Source organism: Empidonax traillii, unplaced genomic scaffold (assembly GCF_003031625.1).
Source record: "Empidonax traillii isolate 1590-97213 ecotype Southwest subspecies unplaced genomic scaffold, ASM303162v1 scaffold401:size1000279, whole genome shotgun sequence".
In the NCBI taxonomy this organism is placed as follows: Eukaryota; Metazoa; Chordata; class Aves; order Passeriformes; family Tyrannidae; genus Empidonax; species Empidonax traillii.
This window is the reverse complement of record NW_020955594.1, coordinates 784672-803087: the sequence shown is the minus strand read 5'-3', so window position 1 is coordinate 803087 and position 18416 is coordinate 784672. Positions and strand designations below refer to the sequence as shown.

Below are 18416 nucleotides of genomic sequence, written 5' to 3'. Positions count from 1 at the left end.
TGCTTTCTCCAGACCCCAATCCCCCAGTCAACACAGTCTCTCTGTCCACCACATGCTTTTTTTGAGCCCATGAAAGACACTGAAAGACAGATCATGTCAGAGTGACTTGAAGGGACAAAGTAGTCACAGGGAAATGTGCCTCAGGCACATCCTCTTCCCTGAGCTGCCCCTGGCATTTGCAGCCACACTGCCTTCCAGTAAACAAGGGTCTACAGGAAATACAGCTACACATTACCCCAGCAGGGTGTTGCACTGTAATTTTCCCTTTGGATCACTGGTGTGTGAGGCAGTTGGGTTGGGTGGGTTCATCTAAGGTTCTTTTTTTGTCTATCAGCCTCCAGGGAGACTCAGATTGAGCTACTGTCAGTCTACTGTGGGAGGAGGGTACCTGATACCCACCACTACTAAGCTCAGGTCTGGAGATCTTTGTCTTGTGTGTTCTTAAGCATTAAATTAATTCCTTTCCGCTGTCTTACTCCTTCTGAAATCATTTACTCATGAGTAAGCCCTGCTAAGCCTGAAGTCCCTGGAGTCTCACAATGACATTTGCATTTTATATCTGCTCCCAAAGGTGTGAATGACTGCAGCAGAAGACATAGCGTAAATCCCTGATGGTACCCTGTAGCTGTGGTGCCATACAGTAGAGTGTGGCTCTGCAGGAATGCACGTTTGATTCTGAACATTTTAGAAAGGTGGTTAGACCCAGATTTACAGAGATATTTAAATATATTCTCCTTCCTGAAATTAAGTATAAACTGGGTACCTAGGTGTATGGGCTTCATTTTGCTACCTGTAGGTATGATAAATAATTTCCTAGTTTCTGAATACAAGTCATAATGAAACCTGTAAGACTGAACTGGGCACCTTAGTGTGTTGGGGATGCACTACTGCCAATGCCCAGAAATACAAACTGTTCTGTGTTTTCATTCCTTATGTTTACATTCAAAAGTTTAACTTCAACAGAACCTTGCAATTCATTTTTCTAACTGTATGTTTGTATTCTTGGAAATGTGATAGTGTTTGCTCATCAGCTTCCTATCTCAAAACACGTCAGGGCTGGAAAGCATGTGCCAATACACTCCCTGGTGCGTTCCACTTCTCTTGCTGAATAGATCACTCCGACAGACTCTCCTTCACACTTCTGAATTGGTTTTTCCAGTGCCGTCAGCTTTATAAAATGTGCTACACCATCATAGTTATGCCAGAGTGCAGAGAACCAGCTTTTTTTGGACAGAAGAGGGAAGTGAGGAAAACTTATGAAAAACCTAGGATGATAAATAAGAAGGTCATAGTTTCTTTTTCACTCGCACCTTAAAGGTGTTTCAAACCTTTGAGAAGTTGTTTGTGGTGCACTACAAGCATGGTGAAAGGAGTATCTGAGGATTATCAAAGCCCCAGTGCAGTGTCACTGTCTCATACAGCTAACCTAAAATAACATGGCATCGGCATGGTCAAAATGGAAAGGAAACATCTGTTTCTCCTTTTTATGTTACTGACAATCTGTTTGTTAGCTTTAGAATAGCACAGGCCGTCCCACTGATAACAGCCTGGACTCTAGCTGTTCTGCCCAGGCAGGTGCATGGGGAACCCAGGAGCAGACTAAGAACAGGTAATGTGAGGGGCTGTCCTTAGGATGAACTCCAGATTGAAATCTTTTTCTTTATCACTTTCTTTCCAAACTAATAAGGCAGATTCTTCTAAATCTGGTGTGACTGTATGGATGCACACTGACTGACTGATCACTAAGCCCAGTAAGCAGTACAATCTAACTGCAACCACATTTTTCCCTGGCATTGTGTGTGCTGCTTCCCAGTCTTCCTTTTCTAACTATTGCTGAGTATTAATTGAAGTAAAGGTCATTGAAGTAAATGGACAGATTTCCAGGGACTTCGAAAAATTCTGCATCTGGGATGAGGCAATCCTGGATGCATGTGCAGACTAGGGAACAACAGGTTGGAGAACAGCACTGCAGAAAAGGATTTGGGGGTCTGGTCAATGGCAAGTTGAATATGCAGCCTCACCTTGAGTACTGTGTGCAGTTTTGGGCACCACAATATAAGAAAGATATAAAGTTTCCAAGGAGAGTGTCCAAAGGATGGCTATGAAGGTGGTGGAGATCCTAGAGGGGAAGCCATGTGAGGAGCATCTGAGGTCACTTGGCCTTTCAGCCTGGGGGAGATAGAGGGGAGACCTCATTGCAGTCTACAACTTCCTCGTGAGGGAAAGTGGAGGGGTGGGCTGCCTTCAATCACACATTTGTTTTTGCAAAGAATCAGCCTGTAGCTAGGTTAGATGTCTTCATTACTATTTCCAAAAGCCCATAGGAAAGAGGAGACTGTGAAAGTGATGCTGCTGAAGATTAGCAGAAGGCTGGCTAACTGCTTTTTAAAAACCTTTTTTTTCTGATGTACAGCTTTGTCTATATACACATCATGGTGACATCCAAGGCCTAAAGCAAATCCGTACAATACTCTATTTAATGTTCCTTTTGAAATATTTTGTGTAAGGTCTGACATTTTTCCCATGGTTAATCATGAAACTAGGCACTGTTTCTTACAGTTCCTTGTACTTTACTCATGAAAAACATTCATCCGTTTAAATAGCATGATTAAGGGGAGCAGAGTTGGGGCCAAAAAAGGAAGCAAGCAAAGGGAAAATAGATGTGTCCAGTAACTTCTAATGGAATATGGAGCCTTTCACTTAAAATCTGGTTTAAATCAGTAGCTGCTGAAACTTGTTACCAGAAAAAGGATGGATCCTTTGGTGCAGGCCCCAGTGTTGAGACTTGCAGTCCCTCAGTAGCTTCACAAGTGAACATTGCATGGGTTGCATTGCTCAGTGACTCAGTTTCTCAGCACCTCCGAAAGATGAAGTCACCATCTGTTTTGCAAACCTTGCGAAGGAGAAACCCCAACCTCTGCAGTTTAGTACCCTGTAGGAAGCATATATGGGGAGAGGGAGCTATTTGACAGTCTGTGTGAACTGAGGCCATTTACGTGAATGTTGTGGGACAGACATTCAGAGCACAGTCATCACTGACATGATGGAGCAGTATGGGCTAAATTTGTTTACTACTACATAACCTCGGGGGTCCAGAGACAAGTCTGCAGGTACCTATATCTTGACCTCCCACGGTAAGGCTTTAGCATCCAATCAAGCGCTGACACCAGACGGTGGGTGCCCAGCGGCCGGGAGCACAGCAGGAGGCTGTGCCTGCACACCACCGGTACCTACTTGGCCCTGGTGCACGATGAGGTTCACCAAGCGTTCCCTAGTGGCTTTCCCCGTCTGGGGAGTGGCAGCCATCCCTCCTGCCCGCGGGCTAGGGGCGCCTGACCGAGAGGGATGGGGGGAAGGAAGGAGGGGAGAGGGAGGGAGGGAAGAAGGCGCCCCCTTCCTCCTTTCCCCCGCCACGCACACGGGCTCCTGAGATGTGGTGAGTCACAGGCAGGTCAGGACCGCGCCGGAGGGGCGGAGGGAGCGCGGGGACCGGCTGATTTACCGCTGGGAGCCGCCACGAGCGCGGCGGAGGCGCCGGAGGGAAAGGCGCGCAGAGCCGCCCCGCAGCCCAGGTGCTGTGCAGGACGGAGGGACGCCCCTGCCCGCCGTGGCGCGCAGCCCCCGCCGCCCCCAGGTAGCGCGGGCCAGGGCCGGGGCTGGGGGGAGGCTGAGCCTGCGGGGCGGAGGGGAGCGGCAGAGCGGCGCGGGGCCGCGGAGGTGCGCCGGGCTGCGCCCCGCTCTGCCCCGCCCGCCCGGGCTGGGCCGGCTGCCGGGCGAGGACTGCGGAGCCAGCCCAGCCCAGCCCGCCGGGGTGCAGCGCTCGTCCCTCCGGCGGCGGTGCCGGCGTGCAGCCCGCTCCGCTCTGCTCCGGTAAGGACCGGCAGCCGCGGGGAGGACGGGGCGAGCCGGGCGACGCGGGGAGCGGGATGAACCGGGAGCGGGGGGAGGACGGGCACGGTGCTGCGCTGTGCCCCGCCCGGGAACTTCGCGGGAGAGCGGCGGCGCCCGCGGCCGCCCGTGCTGCCCTGCCCGGGGCAGGCGGGCCAGACGCTGCGGGGCAGGTGAGCTCCGTGCGGGGCTGCGGCGCCGGCTCCCCCCTGCTCTGCCGGGCTCCGCGGGGCGCTCGCAGCCGGGGACGCCCGCGACGTCGCTGCCGCGGGCAGGGCAGGGCAGGGCGGGCAGCGCTTCCCGGGCTGCGCTCGGCGGGCAGAGCGGGCAGCGGTTCCCGGGATGCCGCCCGCAGCGGCCCCTCGGCCGCGGGCTGAGCCGCTGCCCCTCCCGCCCCTCCCCGCTCAGCGCGCCGGCGGAGCAGCGTCCGTCCGGCAGCTCAGCCTCGAAGTTCCAACTCGGACACGGTGGCCCTAAGGTGTGGGTTTGTGGTGGCCTGTCCGGCCGTCTTCCGTGAGGCGCAGGTCTCGGGGTGAGCCTGCAGGATTCCCCGAGTTGGGCATGTGTACTTTATGGTTTTGTGGCGTTCAGAGTCTTCCTTGCGGTTTGGCTTTTTTTTTTCTTTTTTTCTTTTCATTTTTTAAAGCAGAATTTGCTGCAAATGGTAAACAGTCCGCTCTGTATATTGGCATTCCACCACCGTTCCCATGTAAGCATTAAATTAGAGGGGTTTGTGTATTTATAAATACTGAATATATATATATACTGAATATGGATATATTTATAAATACTGAATGCACTCCTTAGAAATTGAAGTTTTGTACATACAACTTAAAAAAGGGATCAATAATGAAGTAACAGTGTTGTTTAGCAAACTGTGCATGTGTAACCCGTAGGGGGTGATTCAAGCTGCAGTGAATGCTTTTCCCAAAGAACCTGTGCCCTGTGTGGTAGTTCATTTGCTTTCATCCTACAGGTGCTTTTTACATTGTCCAGCAGCAAAAAGAGGACAGTGACTCTTTTTTGTTGTCTTTCTTTTTTTTTTTCTTTTCTTTTCTTTTTTTTTTTTTTTTTTTTTTTTCTGAGATCTGAGAGGTTTGGATTCATAATCAGGCAAGATAAAGGGTCTCACATGTTTCTCAGGGAGCTGGTTAAATGTTTACAGATCATGCACTGTGAGAGCAAAAAGCTAGCTTTTGGCAGGAGCTGCATGTTGAAAACAAAGTAACTTAGAGAATGACTGTATTAATTGTTCTTTGTGCCCTAATCCTTCTTCAGCACTGTATGATTCTTCTTCTGTCTTCTAATACAAACTGAATCATTTGGAAAATGGAATATTTTGTAAAATATTAATTTCTTTATTTATAGAAAAGAGACTCAATTTCTGTGCCTTTTTGGTGGAGAGGGAATGAATTGTCTTTCTTTATTATCATATAAAGATTTTTTTTTTTCTCTCCAATGGGTAACCACTGCATAGGGGTTCTTTATTGGTAAACTAAATTGCACAGGTTGTGGCTGGAGAGTGGTTTGTAGAGGTCATTTGCTCGGGTGGAGATGGATGGGAGCTCACTGAGTCAGGGCAAGGCAGCTAGAAAGTCAAAATTCAGCAGAGGTTCAGTGAAAGGCTTATGAATGCAAAACTGGGTGGCAAATGTTGTCCTTCCAGGACTGTCTTTCTCAAGTTGATTTTCCTGCGTTTATGGTTTTTTGGTACCTCAGCTGATGATCTGTAGCCTCTTCCAGCTGGTCCAATGCAATTGAAGGGGCCAACCCACCCACTGTTATTCTTACATGATCTGCAAGTGCCTGCTCCATGTTTTTCAGCGCGGATGAGAAATCCAAAGCCTGCTGCCTCCCAAATCTTGCTTACAGAACTCCAGAGACTAACTGGCACAGCTGGCTGCAGTACAAGAGCAGCAAGCAGCCTTGCCTTCACCGCTGCAAAGGGAATTTGATGCCAGCAGCGTGCTGTGCTGGGATAGCCAGAGAGCCAGAGCTGCAGGAGTGGGAGTCCCAGAGCACTGGGTGATCTGCTTTGTACCACGATTGCTCTGTGGTGGGAATGTGTCTAGACTTTCTTTGCTTCAGGCAGAAAGCAAGGAGAGGTTCTGCATCTCCATCTGTGTTTGTAGAATATCTAGCGTGAGGGAAATCCTGCTTGGGCTCTCTCAGCATTACACATCATTTCTTGAGCAAGGAAGTGATAGGGTAGCTGAATAGTTTTCTCTGAAACTACAGAAACACAAAACCCAGTAGGAAGTAACAAGGATCTGTTTAGTGCAAAGGAGAAGGAATGGGTTGCAGTGTGTGAAAGGAGACTTCAAACACACGTTCCTAAGATTTTGGGCGGCAACAACACCTTTGTGGTGGGTGTCTGGGAAACCCTTGTGTCCAGGGTTTCCACCTCTCTGTTGCTACCTCATCTGGCCTTTAAGCCTGTGGCACAAATTTCATGTTTCACTAGGCTGTTACCCTTAGCAGAGCTATCAACCTGTGCATCTTGTCTGCTGTGGCCACACCCTGTGATTTTTGCCTCCTATGCAAAGGTTGTATCTGGAAATCAAGCCCATGCAACATACCACTGATGGTCATGCCATGTGGCCCTGTGCAGCGTGCCATTGCCAAGGAGGCAGGGCCACAGCTCCGTGCAGGACTCTGTGGAGGGCACCTCTTTGCTACATCCAAGTCGAGAAGGTTTCTATTTTTCTCCTGAAAAATGTTGTGGGTTTTTTAGCAATGGTTTTAAAAATCTATATCTCATACATAGCAACTGATGCAAGCATGTTAGCAGAAGCCATTTTTAAATCAGTTTTCTTACCCAGGGGAAATGTAGTATAGACAGGGCCTTCAGGAAACGAATAATTAGGTGACCTTTTTCCCCCCAGAATATCAGGTCTGTTTTATGTAGAGCTGTTTGAAGTCACACAAATTCTCATTACTCTACAAATCTCTAACCTTGCCTTGTTGAAGATACCTTTTAGGAAATCAAATCAGTGTTTCAATCTAATTTCCAAAGGCATTCAAACACATGGTATGTGTGCTAACTTGTTTCCTCTAGCATTAACAAATCTAGCAAATTGCCAAGCTATTTGCCTTGAGGAAAACTATGATGTTGTACAACAAGATAAAGTATTTTTTTTCTCCAATTCTAAACATTAGAAAAAGAAAGGAGAGGTAAAGTTAGCAGACCAAATTAGTCTAGGGTATAACTCCTTTGAAGGAAACAGTGTTCCTGAGTAGATTGCCATGTTTTTTGATCTGTTCTGAGACTTTTTAGTCACGCTGTGATCTTTTTCAGTCACTTGATGTGGCTGGATGGTGACCGAGTCCCGTTGGCTCAGATGGACTTTCCTTGAATAAGATGCAATAGAGTATACGAAATAAGAGAGAGGAAAATGGAAGTGGAGATAAAGAACTTGAGGGGTATATAACCCTCAAATTTTAAGGATTTGATAGTGCTCATATTTTAAGGAGAGGCTGTATACGTAAGCCAGGCTCAGGGTGCAAGCAGTGCAAACAGGGAAGCACTGGATGGCCTGAAAGCTCTCTCCTCTGCCTCTCCCACCAGCACACCAGTCTCCAGGGAAGCAAGTGCTACAGAACATTTCATTTTTCAAGCAGGTGTCAATAACAGAAGAGTTTCTGTTATGCTTAGGTGTTTAATAAGCTGAAGGTACTTAAAAAAAATGGTTTTTTTGTGCATCCTGCAGCTCTGTGATAGTCTCTTCTGCTAGTCCCAAGAAAAAGAACATGCAAATGTCCTTTTGTATGGAAGGTAGCAGAAGGTTCTTGTTTGAATTCGTGATAAATTTGGTTGCAAATGCACGTGAAAAGAAAATTGCCGAATGCTTTCAGAAGCTTTTCATTTTGCTCAAGTGTTCACACTATGGCCATCGCTATGGTATTTGATAGCAATCCATTTTGTTGTGTGCATTGCAGCTTTAACCTTTCTTTGAAGGGTCACGTTGGCATATCTTTTTTTACTGTAGTCATGGAGAAACAACAATTTCTTATGTAAGTTGCTTTCCTCTATTGTAGCTTCTTCATTTTGATGTTTATCCAACTAAACAGTATCAGAATATTTTTGACATGTATGATTATCATTTTTGCGAAGGATCAGTGACCTAGCTTGATAAATTTAAAAATTCAGCAATAAACCTAAGTGTGTGACATTTATTGAAATTCATTCTTTGCCATGGAGCTACTTTCTTTCAAAAATATTGAGAATAGTAAGGGATTGCAGCTGCAATTTGATTAAATCTACAGTTGTTACCATTTGCCTTCTGAAAATTGATTCCCTCCCCTCCCTGTCCCCCAGCTTGACATGATTATTGATTAAAAACTCTGCATTGGCCTAAGCCAGCATATATTTGTTAGTGTTTGTGTGCTTCCCATGCAAGTTCAGACAGGCTTTCAACTGTGGAAGCCAACTCTATTCCTAAGCTATTGGAAATGGTAAGGTTCCTTAGCGATTGTTTTAAACTATATGATGACACATCTTTGAACCCCATTGTACGAAGGAAAAATACCTTCTGACTGGAGAGAGATTTCCTGTTTATGTGTGTGTTTGCTGGAATTAAGCCTTCCCCTGTGTGTTGGCTGAGTACTTTTTTGTAATCCAAAATGGCAACATGGCAAGTCACCTCCAGAGTTTATTTCTTGGACAGGATACAGGTCTTTTATTTTCAAAATAGCATGGTTCTGGAGTTGATGATGAAGCGCAGGGGCCTCTCACACTCCTACAAGCAGAGTCAGTTAATTGAGGTGGCACAGTTATAAAGACAGCTAGATTTAGGCAATAAGTACTTAATTTTTATTGACAGTTTTATACAATGTAAGTTGTTCACTTCCTACACAGGAAACTTTTGGCTTCAGGCAGATTTTCTTTCAGCATAAGGATATGGAATTTGCCAAATGTGTAATTTATTTTGTATAATGGCTAGATTTGTAGCTTTGGTTGTGACTGAAGAGGGTCCCATAAAATTTTCTGCTTCTCTTCATAGAGCAAAGAGTGGCCAAACAGGTGGCCTCCAGGCAAGAGCCCAACTGCAGGAGGGTGGCATGCAATACCTGAAGGGCTTTCAGCTGTGCAGATATGGGCAGGTGACAAAAAAATAAAGCGTATGTAATAATCCTACCTCTTGGTATGTGGGGTGTGTAGATTTGTGACCTTGCAGCTTGCCTCTGCACCCTACATGCCACAGCTGAACCCCCTTCAGAGGGGAGAGTTGATGTTATGAGACACAGAAAGGTATTTTGCCTGTAAGAGTAACAAGGGTGGACCACCATGAATTTAGGCAGTAAAATTACAGTTATTTATGAAAGACAGTGTTAAGGTTTCTGGCTTGCTTCAAATGATGCTCATTTTAAACAACTGTCTGGGACTGGGAGAAACCTGGACTAATGGACTGATTACACTGAGCATTTGTTAGGGCTGAGAGCCACATGGCCCCAGTGTGGGATCTCCACACCCAGGCCCAGCTTTGCCAGCTGCTGCCCCTGCCCACATCTGGCAGAATGTGCCCTCAGCTGAATTCCAGTCCCTCTATCACCCACCCCAAAGGCTGAGACCTACAACACATGTGGGTCTAAGGCACCTGGCTTTTTTTACCTCCTTTTGTGGTTGTGCTGTTTGTCTGGTAGGAACCCTGAGCAAGACTCTGGCCTTGTGGTTGTCCCTGGGAGTTTTTGTCACTGACTCTTCATGGACGCTGCATTTAGCTCTGCCTTGGTGTGTGTTTGCAGAGTATTTGTGTAATGGATTTCCTCTTCTTCAACTTTAATAAAAGGTTGATGTATCTTTTTCCACCTAAAATTTAAGTCCTGCAGGAACTATTTGGTTTTGTCTAAATTTTCTGGAAACAAATCCTTTCTGAGCATGTTTAATGAGGAGATGAAAACAATTGCCTCCTACAGTTATAATTCCAAACTTACTTATTTTAGGAGATAATGTTTCTTTAGTTTCTTTGTTTATTTATTAGTTTGTTTGCAGTGGATGCTGAACCTCACCTTTCTTTTACTTTGTTTTGAAAGTGTTCTTGCAGTTCGGTTTTAAGCTTGATGGAGGTCTATTGTGCCACATGAATGCCTAGAGATATGCATGACTTTTTATTGTTTTGTCTTTAGCTTTATCATGAATGAGTGCTTTTTGGATTGGTTGACCTAGACTAAAGTAACAGGATTTCAGGACTCTCAGAGGTCCTGAATTTTTATTAAGGCATTGGGTTTTGCTTCTTTCCCACTACACACTGACATCATGGATGATCATGTGAGGATAAAAGTAGCAAGTTTCCAAGTAAGCCCAGCATTTGAGAAAAGTCCTGAATCTGTGAGTTGTCCCAAAGCATGACTAGAAAAGAACAAGCTGAAATAACTTCACAAGCTTCATTTGTTTTAGGCATATGCTAGGGTACCCCAGGCGTGGAGTTTGCTCTATCTTTGAGACTATGACACAGTCAAAATTGTATTAGGATTTCTTTTATAGGAATTACAGATCCTTTTATCTGTTGTTATTATATATCCCTGTAGCTGTTACGGGTATTATTATATAATTTTCATGTGTCTTCATGGCATGTGTCTTCTCATCCAAATATACTAGATTCTGTTAAGTTAGGTCTGAGAAAGCAGGATAAAAGCAGAGAGAGGCAGCTTTGCTGAAGATAATGAAAGGTGTTGGTAGTTGAATTCATGTCAAAAGTTGATTCATTGCCCTTTCCGAATGTCATTGAAAATGTTAAATGAATTACTGAGTTACATTAAGTTTTCCTGTCTATTTCTGGAAAGTGGGTACTAATTTTAAATGTTATATATTACTGTCCTGTAAAACCTTTGCTTAAACTCTTTAGGTTTATTGCTTTTGCTCTTTGGATTAGAGGCCAATATATTTCCTGGGGAAAAATGCTTCTTGCTAATGCTCAGTATTTGATATCATTCTTACAAATACCCAAAGCTGCAATAAAAAAAAATACAATTGCAATATTAATAATGTTTTAAAGAGCAGGTAGAATGCAAACAGTACTGGGCTCCAGTGAAGCAGTGAGCCGATATGGAGCTCCCTGTGTGATAAAGCATTTCTGCATCAGAGAAAATAATCCAAATTTCACCCTGAAAAATGTATTTACCATCCATTCAAATGAGTGGAAAATGCTGTTCATGTTTGAAGATGCAATTTAGCTTGCAGCAGATGATTGAAAACTATTTTAACTGTTTAACTCTTCTGATGAAGGAAAACTTTAGCATCCACTTTGCTGTTGCCTTCCCATAAGTGTTCAAGGACAGAATGCTGCATGATAATGAGTTTTATTGTTCTTTATATTTGCAGGACTTCCAAATAGTAACTGGAAGTGTTCCCCCAGTCAGGATGTGGGTGCCTTTAGTTGAACTCAGGGTGTCCAGATACAAGTAAATTCTCTCACCTTCAGTGGAAACTATGCGAGTGTTGAGAACATGTAGAGATCCCAGATGTGTACTGTGTCTTTCTATGCTTTGCTTTGTTTTCTCCATTTCCTAGTATTTAGTGTTTATTAAGTATAATCTGAAATTCCCAAATGCTTATTTTTCCTGGTATTGCAAACACTGGCCTTACAAACAAATCAGCAGAGAACATGGCATGGTGGCAGCATTTTGCTGTGTCCTTTTACCTCCTCAGAGGATTAAATAGCTCCTTGTCTGGGGATGTCCTCTTCTGTGAGGTTTTCAAAATCTTGTCAGGTCTCCACTGTGACTCATCAGTCAAATTTCCACAATGGGAAAATCCTAACAAATCTATCCAGCATGGAAACCTTACTGTAAGGGTTTGAATTATCCTATATAATTTAATGTTAATTCTATTAGTGCTTCAGAACTGCAATATGTTAAAATCCCGTTACCTTTTGTCTTCCATTAAATCCCACAGAATTCAGTTATTCTTTCTATCAGATTCCTTTCAATTTTTTGTCCTTATTTTCCCAACCTTATGTATACAAAAGAGGTGGATTGCAGAGCGTGTCCGTTTGTGAGAAAAGGATGATTCTCTCTCCTGGTTATATTCAGAAAAACCTGACCAACAACAGTTATCTTTTTTTTTTTTTTTCCTGGATAACTATGGGAGGCTACATGAGATGAGAAGCACTGAATGCAGAACGTGCTAATGGAAGTTGAGAGAAATGAGAGCCAGATAGGAGATGAAGGTAAAGTCGGCACAAGAGTGCATGAAATCGCAAAAACCATTAATGACCTTCTAATTGCAGAACAGAATCCTGTGATTTTCCTGCAGGGCTTAAAAAGAAAAAATTCCCTGCATGGTCATTATCAGTTACAAGGACTGTTTGCCAATTCCGTGGAGTTTTCTTTCCTTCTGAGAACACGTTTATGAAAATAAGCATGTGTTTGTTCTTCTTCAGATGTGAGCTGCCACGATAAAATCAGCTGGGGTAGAGCTCAGAGACAACTTTGCTGCTTTCTGAAAATTGCTGTGTGTTGTTTTTTGTTTGTTTGTTTTCAAATTGAGAAGTTTTCATATAACATGGCTTTGAAAAAACTGCTTTTATGCAAATAATACCACTCTTCATTTGTAAATGAAACACAGGCTGGGCCAATCTCTGCCTGCAGATAAGCAGGAATGGCTTTCAAAGTTCCCCTGACTACAGTGGGAGAGCTCCCTGCTTATCTGAGGAGAGTAGCACCCAAAATCCCCACGGGGCACAAAAATAAGGTAACAACCAGTGAATTGTTTTCACAGTACAAAAAGCCTTTCAGGAAGCAGCAAGGAGCAATAAGAGGTGGCTAAAGAATAAGAAAATATCCCTTTCCGGTCTGGAAAAGAGAAGTCTGAAGGTAGGTTATTTACCGAGACCTCCATCACATGCTGTTAATAGGGGTAAAAGCCCATCAGTCAAACATTTGACTAGTCATGGTTTTATAGGGATTTTGAAGATATGAAAAGATAATGCCTGCATCCATTAGCTAGTTACTTGGAAATGCAACGTAGGTTAATTTAGTCTTTTAAAGAGTAATGATTATCTTCATTAAGAATATATAAGATTTTTAAAGCTTTACTCTTCTGCACCTATCATCCCTGTTATGTCTTTTATATTTCAATATTTACCCTGTATCATCTATTGCTCATTTTAAATGAGGTAATATTGAGATTCTGTCATTGCAACAGATCCTCTGCCTTTCAGGCTGTTTTAAGCACCCTCTTCTCTAGTCCTTATGTGATAGTCCAACTATCACAGGAATCGATGAGAATATTGTTTGTGTAAAGACTGTGGAGTCAAGTCTTGGAAAAGGTGATGTCTTCACATAAGCTAAGATAGCTTATTGTGACAAAGCTGAAGTCTGAAACCAGGCTTTCTGGGGAAAGCTTAGGTGTGTAAGAGTTCAAGAGTTCTGTTCCATCATCACTCCAAATATCAGTATCTTGTTCAAAACGCTCAAGTGAGTAATCATTAATCACATTTTTCTGTCCGTACACAACATACATGGTGCTAATAAGCAATACAATATAACTTCAATGATTTTAGCAGGAGCAGGGATGTAAAAGAAAATGTTCTTGCAAAATAACAGTGATCTTTATTCAGTGCCCAAAGTATTGAATTGAATATCAACTACTTAGTAAAACCTCATGCTCGGGAGCAGTTGTTGAACTATAAAGTCCTAAATTAAAAACATACATTAACTGACATTTCCAATTTTAATGCTGCCATTTTATTTTCCTTTTGGTTAAACAGGCCAAGCTTAAAGTTATGGGTAAGATCCAGAGAGGCTCCTTTGGCATCTAAAATAGTGTTTAGAGTGAGTTCAGGGCACAAGTCCAGCAAGGGGATCCAGAAAGCTAACACTCACTGGCCACAAAGCTCTCAGGTGCTTAGATTAACCACTGTCTGCACTTTGTGCTGAACATTCCCCAGATCTCACTTGAGCTGCAGCTCCAAAGGAGAAGACATCACGTGGAGCAGTAAGAGGCTCTCAGTCCTAGCTGGATTACAGCTCCCACCAAAGCTCCTTTGCAGTCCCCAGACAGGATGGAGCCAGGCACAAGTCCCGCTGCTAACAGGCAGCCTCCAGCACCATGCTTCATCCCCTCTCTTCCTCCCAGATTGCTTGACTTCAAAGCATCAGGACAGCTTTGCCTAGGAGGAGTCATGTCCACTGTCTGCATCTTTCCACAGGGACAGGAGAAGGAGGAAAACAAGGAATGACCATGGGGTGGGATGCTGGATCTCATGGCAAAAGGGAAGGAGAGTGCAGCTAGGGGCTGCAAGTACCTAGGAGAGAGCAGGGGACAGAGAGCAGCAGAGCCAAGCCCTAGTCCCAGATTTAGACCTGTGGCCAACCTGTTCATTCAGGGATGAAGACCACAGTTTTGAATCAGCCCCTTTACAGCAGGCTCAGCCTTGCTGTACTAAGCCTGTTGTAAGAAACAGAGCTAAGCCTTTTGTGTTTTGGAGGTGGTTTGTAAGAATGAATTCATTTAACCTCATTTCACCCTTATGAGAAAGGTAAATATCCTCTGAAGTCTGGAAACAGCCTTTTTGCTTATCTCACAGACTCCTTGAATCCAACTCCAGATTCCCAAAGGAGGCATTCCAGGGTCTGAACAAGTCCAAAACCTGGTTCCAGGCCAGTATAAATGAGAACCCCTGAAGAGCAACAGTCACACATTTAAGCTCCCCAGGTATCCCCAAGATGAGGGAAGTGGACTGGCTGAAAGAAAGTAATAAAGCAAATGAAAAATCCTTTCAGAAACAAACAAACAAAAGAATCCCATTAGCATGAAGAAACTCAGACTACTCAGCCATCCCTGAACTCCTTCTTCAAACTATTGAGCTTTTCAGCATTTTCTGAAGGTCAGCACAATATTTCAAAAGAAAAGCTGTGGCTGACAGACCCTTGCTGAGGGACATCTGCCAAAAAAAGTGAGCTGAGGCTGCTGCGGATCAGCCACTCTCCTGATTGTAGCTGTGACACTGTTGCCTCTGGTGAGAGCCAGGATGTCAGATAGGCTGGTTCCAGGCCATTTGGGGATTTATGAACACCAATACCATAAAGTCCTTGGAAGGAGATCATGAATCACAGGTTCGCAGCAAGGCAGCAGTCATGCCAATGAGTCGTCATTAACTCAGTTTCTAAACTGAGTGAAAGTAGGGCATCAGTTAAAGTGCATTGCAGTAACATAAACTTGCGGTGACAAAAGTGAGGTCAGCATTAAAAAGAAAAGGTCGTAACCTCCTAACCAAACACAGATGGGAAATGAACACTATCCTTGACATTGTTCCTGTTTGATTATCAAAAAGCTGCTATGAAGCTAAGTAGACCATCAAGTTATTAGCTTTCGTAGCAGATAAAGGATGTGTTCTCTTAAGCTAATGCATAAATATAGACTTCATTGCTTTCACTAGCCAGTTTACAAACATAGCCAGTTCAGTTTTGTTTGTAGCTATTCTGAGTGCACCACATTTTCACCTGGGGCAAAGACCACCAAGTTAGCTTTACATAGAGGTGGTTTCTGTTTGGCAGGGCTGGTTTTCTCAAACACAGCATTACACAATCGTGGTTATATCTTGTGGAGCCAGCTTGGGCACGGAAGGAGTGTAGTCTGCTTTCCAGCACTAAATATAATACATATGGACAAATCACAGAATCAACCTAAGGGGCTGTGCCAGGCCAGAGCAGTTCGGCAACCTCACAAAAGCTCCTAGATACAAGGAGAGACCTTGGAAGCAGCCTAAAGTCCTCTCTGCAGTGCTGACAGAGGTCCACAAACAGAGATTTTTCCTAGTTTTTCCTTTTCCTGGATAAACCATCCCCAGCAGACTGAGGTCTCATTCCAGCCCTTGGGCCATCTCTCCAAATCTGGGGGCCCAGCTCACTCATACAGATGTGCTGATCTCACTGAGGCCCTGCACAGTTTGACCGTGACATCTCAGCTTGATGAGCTGTATATCAAGCAAGGCATCAGCAACCTATTGGAAATCCTTGACCTTAGGTTTTGTCACTAATTTGCCTTGTGGCTTTTGGAGACACATTGACTTAGAAGGGTGAAGTCATGGCACACAGTGGCATGCTTTATGTTCATCCACCAAGCAGAAAACTGCTGCTTGACACTGTCCTGCCAGCTCTTTCAGAGGAAAGAATAGAGCCAGCACAATTAATTTTGCTTGGTATCTAGGTATTTGTACCACACCTTTGAGGAATTCAGGGACTTTTTGGGTTTTATTTTTATATTTACTATGACATCAAAATGAAACTTGGTAATTTGTAGATCCATCGGTCCCGTTCTAATATAATATACCTTATAATCTATTTTGGTACAGTTGTCATGTAATATACTTTACCATCCATGTCTACTGACACATAGAACTTTTTTTTTTTTTAAAGAGATTAATGTTTGGCTATGAAGAGTTATTGTCTCAGGGACTCCTAAGAACCATTAGCACCAAATGACAATTAAACTGCAGAAAATGTCCTGCATCAAGATCATTCATAATTGCTGTTGGAACATTTAGATCAAATCTGTATGCTGTCTTGGTTACTCATGAATATCTGTCTTTTAATCTTTTTCATTTTATGACCTGTGCCATTCCTTTAATTATCACGGTATGGAAGACTGTTAGCTTTACAAGACAGGAGGGGCTGCCAAAACCTGCTCTGCATTTCAATACAAGAGTTCAGGTAGATAGATAACCATAAAACAGAAAGTAGAAAATCTAAGTGCTGAGAATAGTTAAGGGAATTGAGCTAAAACTGTACTTGCAACCAGGTTTGCCAGCTTGGCTCATTATGAAAGGAGGAACTACATTCCAAGGATATTACACTGTCCCCATTTTGTACAGACAACCACAAAATGGTCAGACTCATGCAAAGAGTTGATCAGCAGGATCGACTCAGAAATACAAGGAAGTTGCTTTCTCCTACTGTAAGGTTTTTTATCACACACACACACAAAAAAAAAAGACTTCCATCTTTAACTGAGTTTGTGTGACTTCCTCAGTCCACCTGGGCACATGTCTGCATTTATCTCAGCTGACTAGAGTTGATAAAGGCCTTTACTTTGCATATGCAGTGAAAATACATGAGAGATGAATTAGTCTGTTCAAATATGTGAAAAACAAGTATCTTCCTATTCACTGACTTGAAACAGAAGACCAACATTGTCCTCTTTTATTAGTCCTGACATGAACAGTAACAAGCATAGCATGTTATTCTACACATACAGGCACAGAACTTTTTTCTATTTGTACTGAACACTTGGACTGGATAAGATGTTCAGATGTCAGTTGTCAAGCTGAATTATTTGCTGCAGATACCAAGCTTAAGTCTGTGCTAGAACTGGATTTATTTTGCTACCAGTGTAGTGGTAAAGAGCCACCATAGCATCACAGGTACTTTCTTACTGAAGTTGCACAATTGCTGACTTGCATTTCAGATGAAGAGAATGGAACAATAGTGTTGTGTTGCTCAAAGTTTACTTTCTATTTTCCTGTTATCACTAGACAATATAATAGAAAATATAATAAAAAATCCTTCCGTCTTGTCATCCAGATGTGGAAAGCTGTCCTCTTGTATTTAAAGATCCAAATCCATCTGAATATAAGCAGGAAGAAACAGTGAAAGACCTACTTTATCGTGGGTGTTTCCTCCCTGTTTTTCAGTTATTCTTTGTATATTTTGAACCTCTAATCTGTATTCTTTGTGGAATTGATTCCTTAGCCCTTAGAATGAGTTCTCTTCTCACATGAGAAGTTTCCCTGAATTGCAAGAAATGCTGTATATACCACCTTTTAAGTTAATCTTTTTGAGCAATATATATCTCTTGATCTGTTCCACTCGTTTGTAGTTTATTGGTGAGTGTTTGCTGAGGACCATCACGGAAAAACCAGTAGTGCGACTGGAACCCATCACAACAAAAAATACTTATATAAAATCAGTTGTGGTAGAGACCCATGACATGAATTGGCTTTAGGATGTAAAGTTCTGAAGCACATTTCAAGTAAAAGACTCTACATTTTATTGCACTGCAGGACACCTCCAAAAATAGTGTCAAATGAGTACAAGAATAGCATTTTCTTCACTGCAAAGGCTAGATTAGTGATCTTGTGTTTTAGTGCCTGTTAAAAATAAATATGGTAGACAACAAAAATGCTTCTATTGATAGTTACTGTGACTTACAATTGTATATCAGACCCAGTAATGGACCATGTATATTAAAGAGTGTATTTAATGCAGGGATAGTTTAGATTCTTTTTTACTGCGTTTGAATATTGTAAGAAAAGGCTTACATATCAGTTGAACTTGCTAATTAAAGCAATTTCTTCTGACACACATGGCTGCATTGGATATGTAGAGGATTTAGTTAATGGTAGATCCTTCAGCAATTGCCTAAGCTGTGCCCTGCCCACCAGTTCTTCCCCATCAGCTGTCTGCATGCACACACACATCTTGGAATACCATAGAAACCTCCCAGCTCTGCTATCAATGAATTTATGATGTAAATCCTGTGACTACACACTGGAAAATTGGATTGGATTAGCGCACATACACAGGAA

At 43.2% G+C, this 18416-nt stretch overlaps 1 protein-coding gene across 3 annotated transcripts in view; it reads left to right on the top strand.

Annotated features, from left to right (window-relative positions):
* The first annotated feature begins 3401 nt into the window (after positions 1-3401).
* The window catches only part of MET (MET proto-oncogene, receptor tyrosine kinase), a 93680-nt gene continuing 78665 nt past the window's right edge, over positions 3402-18416 (top strand). The window contains exon 1 of one of the 3 annotated variants that reach the window (XM_027893678.1): positions 3402-3436. The gene's annotated coding sequence lies outside the window, so the exon portion shown is untranslated. Of the gene's footprint in view, positions 3437-3516; positions 3635-3823; positions 3871-18416 lie in introns of those variants that run through there. The other 2 variants (XM_027893679.1, XM_027893677.1) reach the window with 2 other exon arrangements.